The sequence below is a fragment of the Ovis canadensis genome, chromosome 21, assembly GCF_042477335.2.
Source record: "Ovis canadensis isolate MfBH-ARS-UI-01 breed Bighorn chromosome 21, ARS-UI_OviCan_v2, whole genome shotgun sequence".
NCBI classification, from domain to species: Eukaryota; Metazoa; Chordata; class Mammalia; order Artiodactyla; family Bovidae; genus Ovis; species Ovis canadensis.
Genome location: NC_091265.1, coordinates 39707896 through 39724107, shown reverse-complemented (window position 1 = coordinate 39724107; position 16212 = coordinate 39707896). Strand labels below are relative to the sequence as shown.

The following is a 16212-nucleotide window of genomic DNA, read 5'->3' as shown; positions in this document are numbered from 1 at the left end:
CCTCTCAGGTTCTGGGATTCTTCCAATGGAACCAGAAGGCCGAAGGTCAGTTTTGTTAGGTAGTCAGAATAGGAAAAAGGAGTCCAGAATGGCGGTGGCTAAAAGACAAAGAAGGGAAAAGCCCATGAAAATAGAACAGAGGAAGGTCTGAGGACCGGAGTGAGGACCTCAGATAAAACAAACAGCCCTCCTGGATAGACCAATTTACACAGGGCAGGCTCATGGTGGGGCAGGGTGAGGAGACAAATGTATAAAAGGAGGAAGCCTAGGAGCATTGAGACTCCTCTTCTCTTCGTCTTTTGGGTTGGCCCGCCCTCCTGCCTTAAGTATGTATATTTCTTTGCTTTGTAAATAAAAGTGAGCTGTAAGCCAGAAAGAAAAACACCAATACAGTATACTAATACATATATATGGAATTTAGAACGATGGTAATGATAACCCTGTATGCGAGACAGCAAAAGAGACACAGATGTAAAGAACAGACTTTTGGACTCTGTGGGAGAGGGAGAGGGTGGGACGATTTGAGAGAATGGCATTGAAACATGTATACTATCATGTAAGAAATGGATCCCTAGTCTAGGTTCAATACAGGATGCAGGATGCTTGGGGCTGGTGCACTGGGATGACCCAGAGAGATGATATGGGGAGGGTGGTGGGAGGGGGTTCAGGGTTGGGAACTCATGTACACCTGTGGTGGATTCATGTCAATGTATGGCAAAACCAATATAGTATTTTAAAAAAAATAAAATAAAAAATAAAAATAATTCTTCAAAAAAAAAAAAAAAGGTGAGCTGCAACATGGAGCTGTAAACTGATCCATCTGAGGACATTACATGGGGCTATAACACTGGTCCGTCTATCGCCTCAAATTTTTGTTGAGACAAGGCTGAACTGAGGAAGCTACACACTCCCCCAACAGTTTCAAGTACAATTTTCTTACAGTTTACAGTTCCGAAAAGACTTGTTTGTTTGTTTGGATTTTTGGTAAGATGCAGTTTAGTTCCCTTGAAACCATAGCACTTTTTCTGGACCATTTCATGTGGTGGACAAAGATGAGCAGATAAAAGGCATTAGAAGGTGCTGAGCTGCTGATGTGGGCGTGGCGGTGCTGCACAAGAGGGGGTGAAGCTGAGCTGTACTTCAGGGGTCATTGAATGCACAATTCCTGCTGCAGCTTAGCTTTCTCAGTGGGCTGGCTCCTCTTGCACACATTACAGATATCAGGTAGATAAATCTCTGCAGAGAAACACATGCCTCTGAACTTGGTGCTTAGAAACTCATTGATTCCTTGCAGAACTGGGCTTCTGTGGTGGCTCAGATAGTAAAGAATGTCCCTGCAATGCAGAATACCCAGGTTTGATGCCCAGGTCCTCCCCTGGAGATCCCCTGGAGAAGGGAATGGCAACCCACTCCAGTATTCTTTCCTGGAGCATTCCATGAACAGAGGAGCCTGGCAGCTACAGTCCATCGAGTCACAAAGGGTTGGACACGACTGAGTGACTAACACACACACACCCTATATATATATATATATACATATAATTTTATAATTATGAAGTCTAGAGTGTATGTCCATACACTCTAGAAGCCCTGATACGAATACATTCTTAAGGGGATAGAAGAATGTTTTTCACCCAGCACGTAAGATTTTCTTGTTGGAGACTTTTCTTTGGAGATTCTGGTTTAATTAGCTCAGAGCTGACAAGAACATCAGTATTTTATTTGGGAAGTCAGTTTTTTTTTTTTTTTTTAAAGGCTCTCCCTATGATTCTAACATGTTGCCAGGATTGAGAACTATGGCTTTAGGCAACCTCTGGTCTTGGTGCTAAGAGAACCATTTCCTTCTGCAGATTTCCTGGAGTACTTTGGCCGGAGGAAATATGGCCCATTCAGAGCCAAAAGAAACAACCAACCAAACAAAAAAACCTTTGGGGAACACAGGGGCTTTAAATGAATGACTCCATGCTGAAGACCTAATCAGCATTTCAAAGGGCAGTGATAACAGGGAGTGTCCACTGATGAAAAGCTGGGATTGGCAAAACCAGTTTTAATTAATTAATATATTTACCTGACTTCCAACTGAGTCTACCCCCCAGTCTGATTCTGTTCTGCTCTTTTCTCTCTCTCCAATCCTTTCTTCTTTCTTCTCTTTTGTATCCACACACTACCTTTTTACCTTTTCCCTTCTTCTTTGATTTATATTCTTCTCCACTTTCCCCCCTCTACTTTTCTTATTTCTCTCTTTGGCCAGAGCATGAATGGGGTATATTTTGTGATGTCTGCAGTGTTTATTGAGGAATTGTGTGTTTCAATGATTTATTTTAAAAACAAATTAGTTGGACAGTTGCTCTTTCTTAAATTAAAAAGCTCTCAAGTTATTATCTTTAATATGTTGCCCTGAACATCTTGCCTCCCCCCACCCACTCTGCTCTCTGCCTCTTAAGAGTTCTTGGAACCTGATAGAAAATAGATTCCCTCTCTGGGTTAGTGCAACACAGGTTAAGTTAGAATCACCTGAGCAAGCTAATGTTCCTTTCTCATCCTCTGATCATGTGTATGTTTGTAAGTACTGACTTGAATGTTTCAGAAGTGGAGCACTGAAGTACGGAACCATTTGCTTCCCCATAAATATCTTATTTGGATGTCAGGGATGCGCTTGCTGTGTGGTACCTCCCTGACATTCACTGTAGGTGGTAGAGACAGGGGTTTTGTCTTTAATACATGCCAAAGTTCAGCTTAATTTAAACTTCATGTCATAGTTGGGTCTCACTGTCTTCCTTTGACACAGCTGACACAGTATTTTTATCACTTTGGCGTTTGTGTAACAAATGTGTTTTGTTTCAGAGGTTAATCTTTGCTGACTTTCCCAGCGCATATCAATTCTTTCTGTACGTCTTCCTCCTCTCCCTCATCATCATTATCACTACCACATCACTGTGACTCCCCAAAGGCACCAGGAAAACCTAATTGGGATGAGTCCCCGGGCAAGAGCCTGACCTTCCAGGGTTGTCTCTGGAAACTCGACTCTAATGATTTCACCTAGAGTCATCTGATTTTTCTGAGCTCCAAACTTATTTTTTTTCGCCTGAATCATGAATCTTACATTCAGGCTTGCAGTGCCAAAGGGAAGCAGGCGAGGAAGAAGGGAACAGGAAAGGGCTTGAATAAAGGGTATGGGAAGGACGTTTGATATAAATAAAGGGAGGAATCACCTAATATGTTAGCTTCCAACTTTCATTGCCCTCTCCATTAACCACTTCTCTAACAGAAAAAGGATGGAAAAACCGTTAACTGTTTTTATTTTGATGGCAGGGACATTATACATGAAAACAGGATTGAAGATCTTAAAATTTCTCCATCCTCAGCAAGACCTCTAGTGACCTGCTGCATAGGTACTTGAGAGATTGCCAGTACAGAACTAAATGAAGTGATCAGAAGCTCACCAGGATATATTAGATGATTGGTAAACACACGTTTGGGGAAGAGACAGGCTGTAGTATTGGATGTTGGCTTGTGAAATTGAACTTTAAAATTTTATTACATATTTCTTTAGGAGTCAGCTGAAGAGACTCTGTTGAACAGGCGTCTTCTATCAGAAAACATGCCTGGATTTAGGAACTGTAGATGGTTAGGAAGGGTCCCTAATTTGTCCTAGTTTGGGTTCCAGCCTGCTCACAATTAGAAGATATGATGTACCTCTGTGGTTGGGTGGTTTGCCCTTTTTGAGATACCATTTGATCTTTCAGTGGCACAGACAACTGCTAGAGAGGAAGTGACTTGCCTGGAGTGCCTTTTGTGAGGGCAGCCTTTTTGATATTCAGCTAATAGTGTTGTTAGCCAGAAACTTGGGGGAATGGGGTCTTCTGTGATTGGTTTTCAGTTACATATCTGAGGCTAGTTAACCTATTTGTTTAGGACCCAGTGATAATGAGAACCAGGCTCTGACCTCATATGATTCAATTTCAGAAATGCTTTATCTTTTTATCTTTTATCTATTTTACTTTCTTTGAGTTTCTGTTTCTCTTAGCATGTTAACTTTTCACTGTTTAACTCTGGGGGGGAATAAGATATTTAATGTTGCTGATGCTTTTGTGAATAGGGAGTTCTAAAATTTCTAAATCTTTGTCAATTTTATTTTTCTCAGTTTAGAGCAGCAATATGTGTTCAATTTAGAGAATGAAGATAAAGATCATCAATGATTTTAGCCCTTCCACCGTAGATATAATTACCATTCATGTTTTGGTACATTTATGTCTAGGCTTTCAATATGCATAATATATCATTATTGCCAGTTTTTATATCAACATCTATAGTTGAGTAAAATGGATATTATAGTTTTAATACCATATTTCCTCTTAATATTAACATTTTCCTAAGATATAAATATTCTTTTAGAAAATAATCTATAATGACTGTGCAGCATTGCATTTCACAGATATACCATTCTCTGCACTTCTATATTGTGAGATATTTAGGTCATTTTCAATTTTCACCTTTATAAATAATGCTTCAGTGAAGATCCCTGTACATGACTTGTTTAAATTCCCTTTGAATATATTCTTATGTTAATAGTCAGAATTTTTTTTCATGTAAAACACAATTTCTGTGGAACTTGCTAATTCTATAAAGTATTCTTTAAATATTCTGACAGGTGCCAGGTAGCGTTGTGTTCTAGGTAGACACTGAATCACAGTTGAAAATAATGAGTTTGAGGACAAGTTCTGCCACTTTTTTGGGTGTGTGACATTGGGAAAGGGATTCACTGCTCTGGTCATTCTTGCTTTCTTGTTTGCAAAATGGGGGCTTCCCTTATGGCTCAGCTGGGAAAGATTCTGCCTGCAATGCAGGAGACCTGAGTTTGATCCCTGGGTTGGAAAGATCCCCTGGAGAAGGGAAAGGCCACCCACTCCAGTATCCTGGCCTGGAAAATTCCATGGACTGCACAAAGAGTCAGACATGACTGAGCGACTTTCACTTCACTTTACTTGCAAAATGCAGAATACAAAACTTATCTTACTTTCCCTTTCCTAGTTGTTGTGAAGATCAAATGAGGCAGGATAGTAGTACTTTAAAGAACTTTCTTCTTGTGAGATTTTTATTAATTTTCTTTTGTACAGCAGCTATTTTTTAACAGAGGCATTTTCAAAATTAAGTATTTTAGACAAATGAAAAGACACAAAATTAAAAGACGTAACTATGTGGCCAACATCCATTTTAGGAAATACAACGCTTATTTAATTGAGGCATTGTACCACTCTACTGACATGGCCTCTCCCTCCCCCTAAAAAAGTTACTCATCAGAATTAGGTTTTTATCATTCCTAGTATGTGTTTGCTACTTCACTGACTTTGGCACTGTCCACTTTATTTATCTATTTCTGGTTGTTATCCTTAAAATTTTAACATCCAAACTGAGCATCACAAAATCTAACAGTATTATTTTTGTCCTTCTTCTGAATAGACCATACTTAGAATGCTTAAAGTCCAACCATCTCTTTCATGCTACTTTTTTCAGAATTTTAGTTCTGTTTTGTTTGGTTACTACCTTAACTAATTATATGGCCTAGCTATTGTTGATGTGATTTATCCACAGGATCTTTGTTCACCATTCTTTCCTTCCTGTCCGTCTTTTGTTCTGGCTTACTTTTCTTTTGTCAGAGGGTATCCATGAGAAATTTCCTCAGTGAGAGCTATTAGTGGTAAACATATTAGTCGTTCTTTGTTTGAAAATGACTAATTCCATCTTATTCTGGAATAATTACCTCTGTATTTAGTTCTAAGTTGTCAGTTGTTTTCTCTCTGTGTTTTAAAGCTATTATTCCACAGTCTCCCAGCTTCCCTTTTGTTGATGTGGCCAGGTCTGCTGCTGCGGTCCTCAGTGGTCTCTTGCAGGTGGCGCTTGTCAGTCTGACTGCTTTGTCTAACCTTATTGTTTCCTTTGGTTATCTGAAGTTTTATAAAGACTGATCCATTTCTTTTATAAACAATGATAGAAGAATGATTTTTTTTATTGTAAAAATGATTTATCCAGGTGTGAATTTCGTTATATAACTATAAAGAAATTGTATTAATTGTACTGTATCAATTAAATTGTATTAATTTACAATGTCATTAGTTACAATTGTGTAATTAATACAATAAATTTGAGAGTTGGTGACTATCATAAAATTTGGAAAATATTCAGCTTTTCTCTTTAAGGATTGGTTCTTTTTCACTCTTTCTCACTTCTCTCCCTTACAACTCTGCTATATTTTCTCATTCTGCCTTTCATGTCTCTTTATCCTATTTCTATACTTTCTGTGAAAAGTGCTGTGTAGCCTTCTTGGTGGTTAGTTATATCTGTTAATATTCCCTGGGGCCAGGAATTTTCTGGTAGTCCAGTGTTCTGTGCTTAGTACTCCCACCCCAAAGGATATCTGCCTGTGCATGGATTCTTTCTTTAGTCACTGAGTTTATAATTTCAGTGATCATACACATATATCACATATATGTATGTACACATATATATTTTTAGAAGTTATGTTAATTATTTTTAAAATCTCCCTGACCCCTTTTGATAGCATCTTTTTAATTTGTCACATTTTTGAGTTCTTTTTCAATGTTAAAAAAGCATTTAAAATTTATGTATTTTGTCATAGACATTGGAAAATTCTATTATCCAACGTTGTTTTTAGCCTTATTTCAGTGTTATTTTGCTGGTTACTCTTACAGTTCCTTGTTTCCTTGTTGTTTTTTTTTTTTTCTTTTTTCTCCCCCACTTTTTTTTTTTTTTTTTTGCTTTGTAATTGTGGATTGTGAACTCATTTTCAGTAGCAGTTAGCTATGGGAATCTTATGAAGCCTGGCTTAAGAGTGTGCTTGTTTAGACCAGTACTTTTCAATAGAAATTTCTGCAATGATGAAAATATTTTCTATGTCTGCTGTCCAGGAGGGTAGCCACTAGTCACACGTGACTGTTGAGCATTTGAAATGTGGCTAATTTGAAAACCTGAACTTTAAATTTTAATAGAAAAATCTGATTTAGTCACATATGGCTAGTGGTATCCTTACTAAGATCCTGGCATCTGGTCCCATCACTTCATGGGAAATAGATGGGGAAACAGTAGAAACAGTGTCAGACTTTATTTTGGGGGGCTCCAAAATCACTGCAGATGGTGACTGCAGCCATGAAATTAAAAGATGCTTACTCCTTGGAAGGAAAGTTATGACCAACCTAGACAGCATATTCAAAAGCAGAGACAAGACTTTGCCAACAAAGGTCCGTCCAGTCAAGGCTATGGTTTTTCCAGTGGTCATGTATGGATGTGAGAGTTGGACTGTGAAGAAAGCTGAGTGCTGAAGAATTGATGCTTTTGAACTGTGGTGTTGGAGAAGACTCTTGAGAGTCCCTTGGACTGCAAGGAGATCCAACCAGTCCATTCTAAAGATCAATCATGGGTATTCATTGGAAGGACTGATGCTGAGGCTGAAACTCCAATACTTTGGCTACCTCATGCGAAGAGTTGACTCATTGGAAAAGACTCTGATGCTGGGAGGGATTGGGGTCAGGAGGAGAAGGGGACGACAGAGGATTAGATGGCTGGGTGGCATCACTGACTCGATGCACATGAGTTTGGGTGAACTCCGGGAGTTGGTGGTGGACAGGGAGGCCTGGTGTGCTGCGATTCACGGGGTCACAAAGAGTCGGACATGCCTGAGTGACTGAACTGACCTGATCCTTACTGGATAGCACAGAACTTTTTGCTTCTTCTAGATACATTTGACACTACTAATTTGAGGCCACTTTGTTTTACTATTTAGCCTGTAACATCTATCCCATGCTACAAAGATGAATAGATTTGATCTGTAACTGTCAGTATAGGCCTGTGGTTAAACAAATTCAGAGTATATTTTTATACATAGAAGAGAGGTGCATTCCTGATCTGTCTTCCTTTTCTGGTGGGCAGATGAATTTTTAGCCCATGCTTTCCCCAGTTCATGTATGAGTCTTTAAGAGTACAAGCTTTATTTAAGGGTTTTGTTTCTAATCTTGTGAAAATCTTAGTTCTTCTTGCCTGAACAGTAAAACCTGATGGTTATTTGCTCACCAATCTCTCATATCTATGATTTTTAGCTCCGTCTTCCTTTTGCTGCCTGCAAATTTTGTTCTATTCTTGCAAGCTCAGGTATTTATTTGGTGAAATGGGTTTGCTGTATTATATCTGACGTTACTCATTGTTATGAAATCGGCAGTTATCAGGACATTTACTCTTCCTTACTGCTGAAAATGGAAGTGTCTCCAGTTCCTCTGACTAATTTTTTATAGTGGAAGACAGACACTGGAAGCCTTTCATGCTTGGTGTGGGGAGTGATATTTGTTGGTAGTTAAATAACAGAATAGAAAAGTAACTAGGTCTTTTTAAAGGGCCATTAAGTTCATGAATAAAATAGGTGAAATGTGATATTTTGCATTGGCAACTGAATAATGTTAACTTGTTTATAGTTAGGGTTTAACATACCTTGATTTTGAGCAAGCTGCAAGCATCCTATTCTGCCAGCTGCATCAAGGCTCATAGGATTATCAATTTGTGAGCCATGAATCCATGTTGTGAAGGTTACATTATCTTATTGCAACTGCCCAAGAAATCTGGAAGATAATAATGAGGTGCAGTCATCAAGGCAATAGGTTGTAGACACTTTTGTTTTGATTGTTTTGGGAAAGATGATCTTGTTTTGAAGAGTCTCTTGGTGTTAAGTAGTCAATGTATGTTCCATCCCTCTCCGTTTTGAAATGCATATATGAATTAGATGCTAACACAGAAAAAACGATTATGTAATACAAAAAGAGAAGGCTATGGGTAGTTTGTATTAGAAAGAATGTAGGACTACTCTCTGGCTAATAAAAACAGGGAAGGGCTGGCAGTTATGTCTCTTTTCATGAATCTTAATTTTATGCTCTCAGCACTATCATTGTAATTACCAATATACACTGAACACTTAACATATTCTAGGTACTGTTCTAAAAGCTTATTAGTTTTTCTTTTCAATCCTTCATCCACGCTATAATGTATGTTCCATTATAATTTCTATTTTCCATTGGGAACTAGGAAAACCCCCTAGGGACTGAGAGGGATTGAGGGGTTGAGAAACTTGCTCAAGATCACATACTAATACACAGTGAGACTCAGTTTGAACTCAGACTCCAGTGCCTGACTCTTACCCATTGTGTGTCATTTTAGAAATACTCTAATGTTGTATATATTGATTTCTGTAACTGCAGAATTGATGGTATAAGTGAATGTTTTGGGGCTTTGCGGGTTCGCATGGTAAAGAATCTGCCTGGAATGCAGGAGACCCAAATTTGATCCCTAGGTTGGGCTAATACCCTGGAGAAGGGAATGCCTGGCTACCCACTCAAGTATTCTTGCCTGGAGAATTCCATGGACAGAGGAAACTGGTGAGCTACATAGGTTGGTTTTGTTGTTGTTGTTGTTGTTGTTGTTGTTTTAATAAGGTGTTTTAAATTTTCTCACATAGCAGGATGTCAGCATGCTGGTTCAATGATGCTGTCAGGGATCTAGGCTCTCTTATTTTCCTTCCTTCTATCCTTAGCATGTTTTGTTTTAATCCTCAGGCTTGACTCATGGTTGCAAGATGACTTCCATGCTCCAGACATCACATTCCTGTTCAAAGTAGAAAGAAAGCAAAATTGGCAACTAGGTCTGTGCCTTTAATGGGGATAGAAAAGACTTTCCCTGAAGCCTTCACAGAGTCAAGCTCTTCTGTCTCACTGGAAAGCATTGTTTCACACGGCCACCCCTGGCTGCAAAGGATGTTGGAAAAGTGATTGTTTCACCTTTTTCAAACTCTCTAGTAGAAGATAGGCAAGGAAGGAATTGGGAATGAGTATTGGGATAGTTAAGTAAATGTCTGTTACATTGCGGTGTTGGAAACTTAGAATGATTGAAATCTACTTGATGAGATGAATTTTCTGGGACTCACCTGGGTGGGAGCCTGGAAGGCCCATTTGCTTTAGCTCTGACTTCTGCATTCTTGTATTGGTGAGGACCCTGAGGACTTCAGTCTGTAGCCCCAGCCCCATTCAATCCGAGAACCAGTGTGTGCACCAGCTGCTGGCTGGGATCAGGAATTGATCTTGGTGGTCTAGCATCAGATTTCTGAAATGGAATACCTAGTTTTCACCTATTTTCTCAGTGCTCTGCTGCTGCTAAGTGACTTCAGTCGTGTCTGACTCTGTGCGACCCCATAGGCGGCAGCCCATCAGGCTCCGCCATCCCTGGGATTCTCCAGGCAAGAACACTGGAGTGGATTGCCATTTCTTTCTCCAATGCATGAAAGTGAAAAGTGAAAGTGAAGTCACTCAGTCATGTCCCTCTCTTAGCGACCCCATGGACTGCAGCCCACCAGGCTCCTCTGTCCATGGGATTTTCCAGGCAAGACTGCTGGAGTGGGGTGCCATTGCCTTCTCCATCTCAGTGTTCTAGTTACTCTCTAAGTGCCAAAGAGTTTCTCTAATTCCCTGGGCCAGGGTTCACCTTTGTTTCTTCTCTGTAATTCAAACCATCCTTGGTACCCCAGTGTATTGGGCTTTGGTTGGGACACCTGTGTTAATTTTATGCGTGCCTATCCCCTTGACACTCTTTACTAAATCATGACACCATCACTGCCAAGGAGGTCTTGCTGCCTGGCTGCCTCTTATGGCTCCCACCTGTGTATTAATCAAGATGCCACCAGGGCAGTCCCAGGTTCAACATGACTTAGGGATACTGTTGATTTTTATATGTCTTCTTCTCAGGCTTTCATTTTCCTAAATTTAGCATCTTATTAGTCTTCTTGTTACATGTGTCACTGCAAAGGTTACCCAAAGCTGTATTAGTTTTGATGACCTACTCTGTCCTGTGTCCACACCTTCCTAGGCCTGAGGCAGAAATGCCCAACAGACTGCTTGAGTCCTAGTCTCTTCCAAGCATAGCCAATTTTAACATGGCCTGGGAGTTCCCTGATGATCAAGATACCTTGCAAGCCTCACTTTCTAGTATCTAAAATTCCAGAACTAGCAAGTTGTTCGTCATTTTAGTCAGTTTAACAAAGAATTATTGGTACCTACTGGGTTCTAGGTCCTGTGGTAGGAATGCAGTTACATAATACATTAGGAGCTACATTACCTGCCAGCAGAGAAGACCAAAATCAACACAGTATATCAGCAATGTGAAGGCGTTAAGAAATAGGTAATACACAATGGAAATGCAAGAGGGTCTACTCTAACCCAGGGAGTTCAGAATACCTCACTGAGGAACAGGCTGGGACCTCTATATTAGGGAGAAGGGAAAGATGGGTCAGGCAGCCTGCAGGGCCAGGAGAAGGGCAAGTGTGGTAGATACAGGGAACTGAAAGGAGTCTGGCTTCATGGGCGAGCAAACACAGCGTCCTGCCTTTAGGAAGACGTCATCTTTGGTTTAATGCTCTGCTCTTGCCATCTTGAAATTCTTAATAGTAATGTTGAACATGGGGCCCCGTGTTTTCATTTTGCACTGGGCCCCACAAATTATGAAGCCAGCATGACTGAGAGGAATCCAGTGTGCTGAAGGCTGGCCATCTGGGGTCGATGAAGAACAAGTAGGCAGTTGGTGGAGAGAAATGCCTGTTAAAAGGTGACAAAAACTACCTCTTGTTCAATCATTTATATTTAACAATTATTTAATGACTACTGCACATACCTGGGAGAAGGAAATGGCAACCTACTCCACAATTCTTGTCCAGAGAATCCTGTGGACAGAGGAGCCTGGTGGGTTGCTGTCCATAGGGTCACATAGAGTTGGACACAACTGAAGTGACTTAGCATGCATGTATGCTTTGGAGAAGGAAATTACAACCCACTCCAATATTCTTGCCTGAAGAATCCCAGGGACAGAGGAGCCTGGTGGGCTGCCGTCTGTGGGGTCGCAGAGAGTTGGACACGACTGATGTGACTAAGCATGCACGCACATACCAGGGAGAAGGAAATGGCAAACCACTCCAGTATTCTTGCCTGGAGAATCCCAGGGACAGAGGAGCCTGGTGGGCTGCTGTCTATGGGATCACACAGAATCAGGCACAACTGAAGCAACTTAGCAGCAGCAGCAGCACATACCAGACACTCTGGCAGGTACTGGGAAACTATAGGGAACAAAATCAAGGAACACAAATTTCTGCTCTCATGATGCTTATTTTCTAGTGGGGGAGACTGACAGTAATAGATGTAATGTGTCAAATAACAAGTGCTCTGAAAAAGAAATGTAGTTGAGCGGGAAGAAATGATGGGGGGATACAGCATGTGTGTGCTGTTTTACATGGGTTGGTCAGGAAAGGTGTTGTTCTGTGGTAATGGAACATGTGGGGATCACGTGGGATCCTTGTAGACCACTCTAAGTAAGGAATTTGGATTTCATTCTGAGTAAGACAGGAAGCCATTGAAGAACTTCCAGCAAAAGAATGACACGCTTATTTATAGCTTCCGAATGTCATTCTGAGGGGTGTATTGAGAAGAGAGTGATGGCAGACAAAGGCATAACCAGGAAAATCCATTATGATGGTATTATAAAAGTTGTGCACAAGAGGCTGGTGGCCTCATTAGAATTCTAGAGGAAAAAGTCACAAGAAGTGGTTGGCTTCTTGGATAGATACAGCATGACGTTGATAGGATTTGTTGATGAGATGGAATTTAGCATTTGAGAGAGCGAAATTGAACTTGCCCCCATATTAGTTGTTTCTGTGTTAGTGTGAATAAGTTTATCTAATCCTTTCCTAAACGCAAATTTGATAAAGGAGATGACGAAATTCAAGAATTTGCAAAGGAAACAGAAAGGAAAGTTTGGGAAGAGTTTGGAGAAATAGCATATGCTTACAGTTTTGGTTTACTCACTTTTATGAGAAAACTAGTGAAATTACATTTTGTTCATATTGCCCATAGGACTGAAACAAAATATTAGTATAAAGTTTGATAGAAATAAGATTGAAAAGGACCCCCAGAAAAGGAATAGGAAATATTGAGCTTGCTGAACTGCATGATCTTTAGAGTAATTTTTTCGTTTATACTAAGAGTTCTCAAATGTTGTCTGACAGCAGATACTGGCCTAGTTATATTGGAGTCACCATCAGCATTGTTAAAAATAGAGATTCTTGGGATCCATCCCTCCCAAATTCTGATATACAACTACATTTGTTGGGTGTATTGTCTTATAGTGTGTGTTAGCCACTCAGTCATGTCTGATTCTTTGCGATACAATGGACTGTAGCCCATCAGGCTCCTCTGTTCATGTAATTCTTCAGGCAAGAATACTGGAGTGGGTTGCAATACCCTTCTCCAGGGGCTCTTCCTAACCCAGGGGTGGAACCTCCTGCATTGCAGGTAGATTCTTTGTCATCTGAGCCACAAGAGAAGCCCCCAGTTGTTTTATAATGTGTCCTCTATTGATTGCAATACATAGGTATTTGGGAAAATATTGGTTTATAATACCTTTATTTATTTCTTCATTTTTGGTTGTGCTGGGTCATCATTGCTATGTGTGGGCTTTCTCTATTAGTTGGAACTATTCATTGAAAAAGACCCTGATGCTGGGAAAGACTGAGGGCAAGAGAAGAAGGGGGCAGTAGAAGATGAGACGATTGAATGGCATCGCTGACTCAGTGGACATGTGTTTGAGCAAACTCACGGAGACAGAGAAAGATGGGGAAGCCTGGCGTGGTGCAGTTCATGGGGTTGCAGAGTTGGACATGACTTAGCGAGTTCAGTTCAGTTCAGTCGCTCAGTCGTGTCCGACTCTTTGCGACCCCATGAATCGCAGCACGCCAGGCCTCTCTGTCTATCACCAGCTCCCGGAGTTCACTCAGACTCATGTCCATTGAGTCAGTGGTGTCATCTAGCCATCTCATCCTTGGTCGTCCCCTTCTCCTCCTGCCCCCAATCCCTCCCAGCATCAGAGTCTTTTCCAATGAGTCAACTCTTCGCATGAGGTGGCCAAAGTACTGGAGTTTCAGCTTTAGCATCATTCCTTCCAAAGAAATCCCAGGGCTGATCTCCTTTAGAATGGACTGGTTGGATCTCCTTGCAGTGCAAGGGACTCTCAAGAGTCTGAACAACAGCAAATCTCTAGTTGTGTATGTGGGCTGCTCATTCAGGTGGCTTCTCTTATTGTGGAGCACTGCTTGAGGCATGGACTTCCGTAGCTGTCATATGTGGATTTAGTTTCCCTGAGGCATATGGGATCTATCTTTCTGGACCAGGAATCGAACTTGTGTCCTATGCATTGGCAGGTGGATTCTTACCCACTGAACCACCAGGGAAGTCCCATAATACTTCTTTAATACTTAATCAAAATATTGTCAAGAATATTCTGGATAGTCAAGAAAGCAAAGAGTTAATTAGTACAGGAATTCTGTGCATAATGAGTAAGTCAGGGATTTATAGAATGTGGATTAAAATCTGTTAGTTTCCATACCTTTTAAAGCTTGAGGACATTAAAAAGAAAAAACAAACCTATTTGGCACAATAGTTTGATTGCATTTCCTTTTTTTTTTTTTTTTGAGAATATAATAGTGTATTTTAACTAGCAATTCCTGTTGACAGCGATCTTCTCTCAAACCTTTAAACATAACATTTCATGTACTGACTTCTCTTGCTGTTTTGAGATTCTATGCTTATTTTAACAGCCATTCCATTGTAGGTAGTCTTTTCCTTTTTCTATTTCAAAAGTTTTGTTTTTGTTAAATTTTTTCAGTTTTCCTACTGAAAACTGTCTTGTCATAAATTTCTTTTTAATCTTGATAGTGATGTGTTAATATGTGAATCTATATTTTTACATCTAGATAACTTCTATTATGATTTTAAATGTTGTCTCTTCGGCATTCTTAGTTAGGCAGTACATGTACTGACAAGGTTGTCTTGGCAACTTGCTGAAGGGCAAAGAAAGAACACTGGATTAAACAAAAATATGGATTCTAAAAAAATATATATATGGATTCTAGAACCAGCTTTGGAACTAACTTGCTTTTGCAGTGGTGTGCTGGGGCTGGTTGGAATTTGCTCAGAATGGCTTGTGAGAACATGTCATGAACTTCTCAGGCAACCTGACAGCCAGTTTCATATAGCCCATGTTAAATAATGCAAATGTACAATTAAGTAATTATATTAAAACAAAGGTAATGAATACTGAAAACTCATCATTTCCTAATTATTTTTCTATATTTTACTATTGTTGCCTATGATCTTCCATCTGTGTGATAGAATTGCTGTGTAATGGTTCTTTGGACTGAAATGTGTCCTCAAGTTCATACACTGAAGCCTGCACCCAGCCCTCGGATTTCTATGGAGGGAATGATGCTAAAGCTGAAACTCCAATACTTTGGCCACCTCATGTGAAGACTTGACTTATTGGAAAAGACTCTGATGCTGGGACAGATTGGGGGCAGGAGGAGAAGGGGACGACAGAGGATGAGATGGCTGGATGGCATCACTGACTGGATGGACGAGAGTGTGAGTAAACTCCGGGAGTTGGTGATGGACAGGGAGGCCTGGCGTGCTGCAATTCATGGGGTTGCAAAGAGTCGGACATGACTGAGCAACTGAACTGAACTGAAGGACATAATTAAGATTTAATGAGGTTATCAGGGTGGGGTCCTGATAGGGTAAGGTTCAGTTCAGTTCAGTTCAGTCGCTCGGTCGTGTCCGACTCTTTGCGACCCCATGAATCGCAGCACGCCAGACCTCCCTGTTCATCACCATCTCCCGGAGTTCACTCAGACTCATGTCCATCGAGTCCGTGATGCCATCCAGCCATCTCATTCTCGGTCGTCCCTTTCTCCTACTGCCCCCAATCCCTCCCAGCATCAGAGTCTTTTCCAATGAGTCAACTCTTCGCATGAGGTGGCTAAAGTACTTATTGTCCTTAAATGAAAAGACAGCAGAGACCTAGCACTCTCTCTCTCTGCCCTATGAGGTCATGGAGAGAAGGGGGCTGTCTGCAAACCACGAAAACTCTTACCAAAAACCAAGTCAGCTGGCACCTTGGTCTTCAACTTCTCAGCTTCTGAAAATGTGAAAAAATAAGTTTGTTGTTCACATCACCCAGTCTATGGCATTTTGTTACGACAGCTTGAGCAGGCTAAGACAAGTGGTATGCTATTGTGCCTTTCTTCCCAACTCCACAGGTACTGCCATCATGTCAGTAACTTGAAAT

The 16212-nt window shown here is 40.6% G+C and overlaps 1 protein-coding gene across 4 annotated transcripts in view; it reads left to right on the top strand.

Moving 5' to 3' along the window:
* Positions 1-16212, top strand: part of NELL1 (neural EGFL like 1) — a 1018153-nt gene that overhangs the window by 378673 nt on the left and 623268 nt on the right. The gene's annotated exons all lie outside the window — the stretch shown is intronic.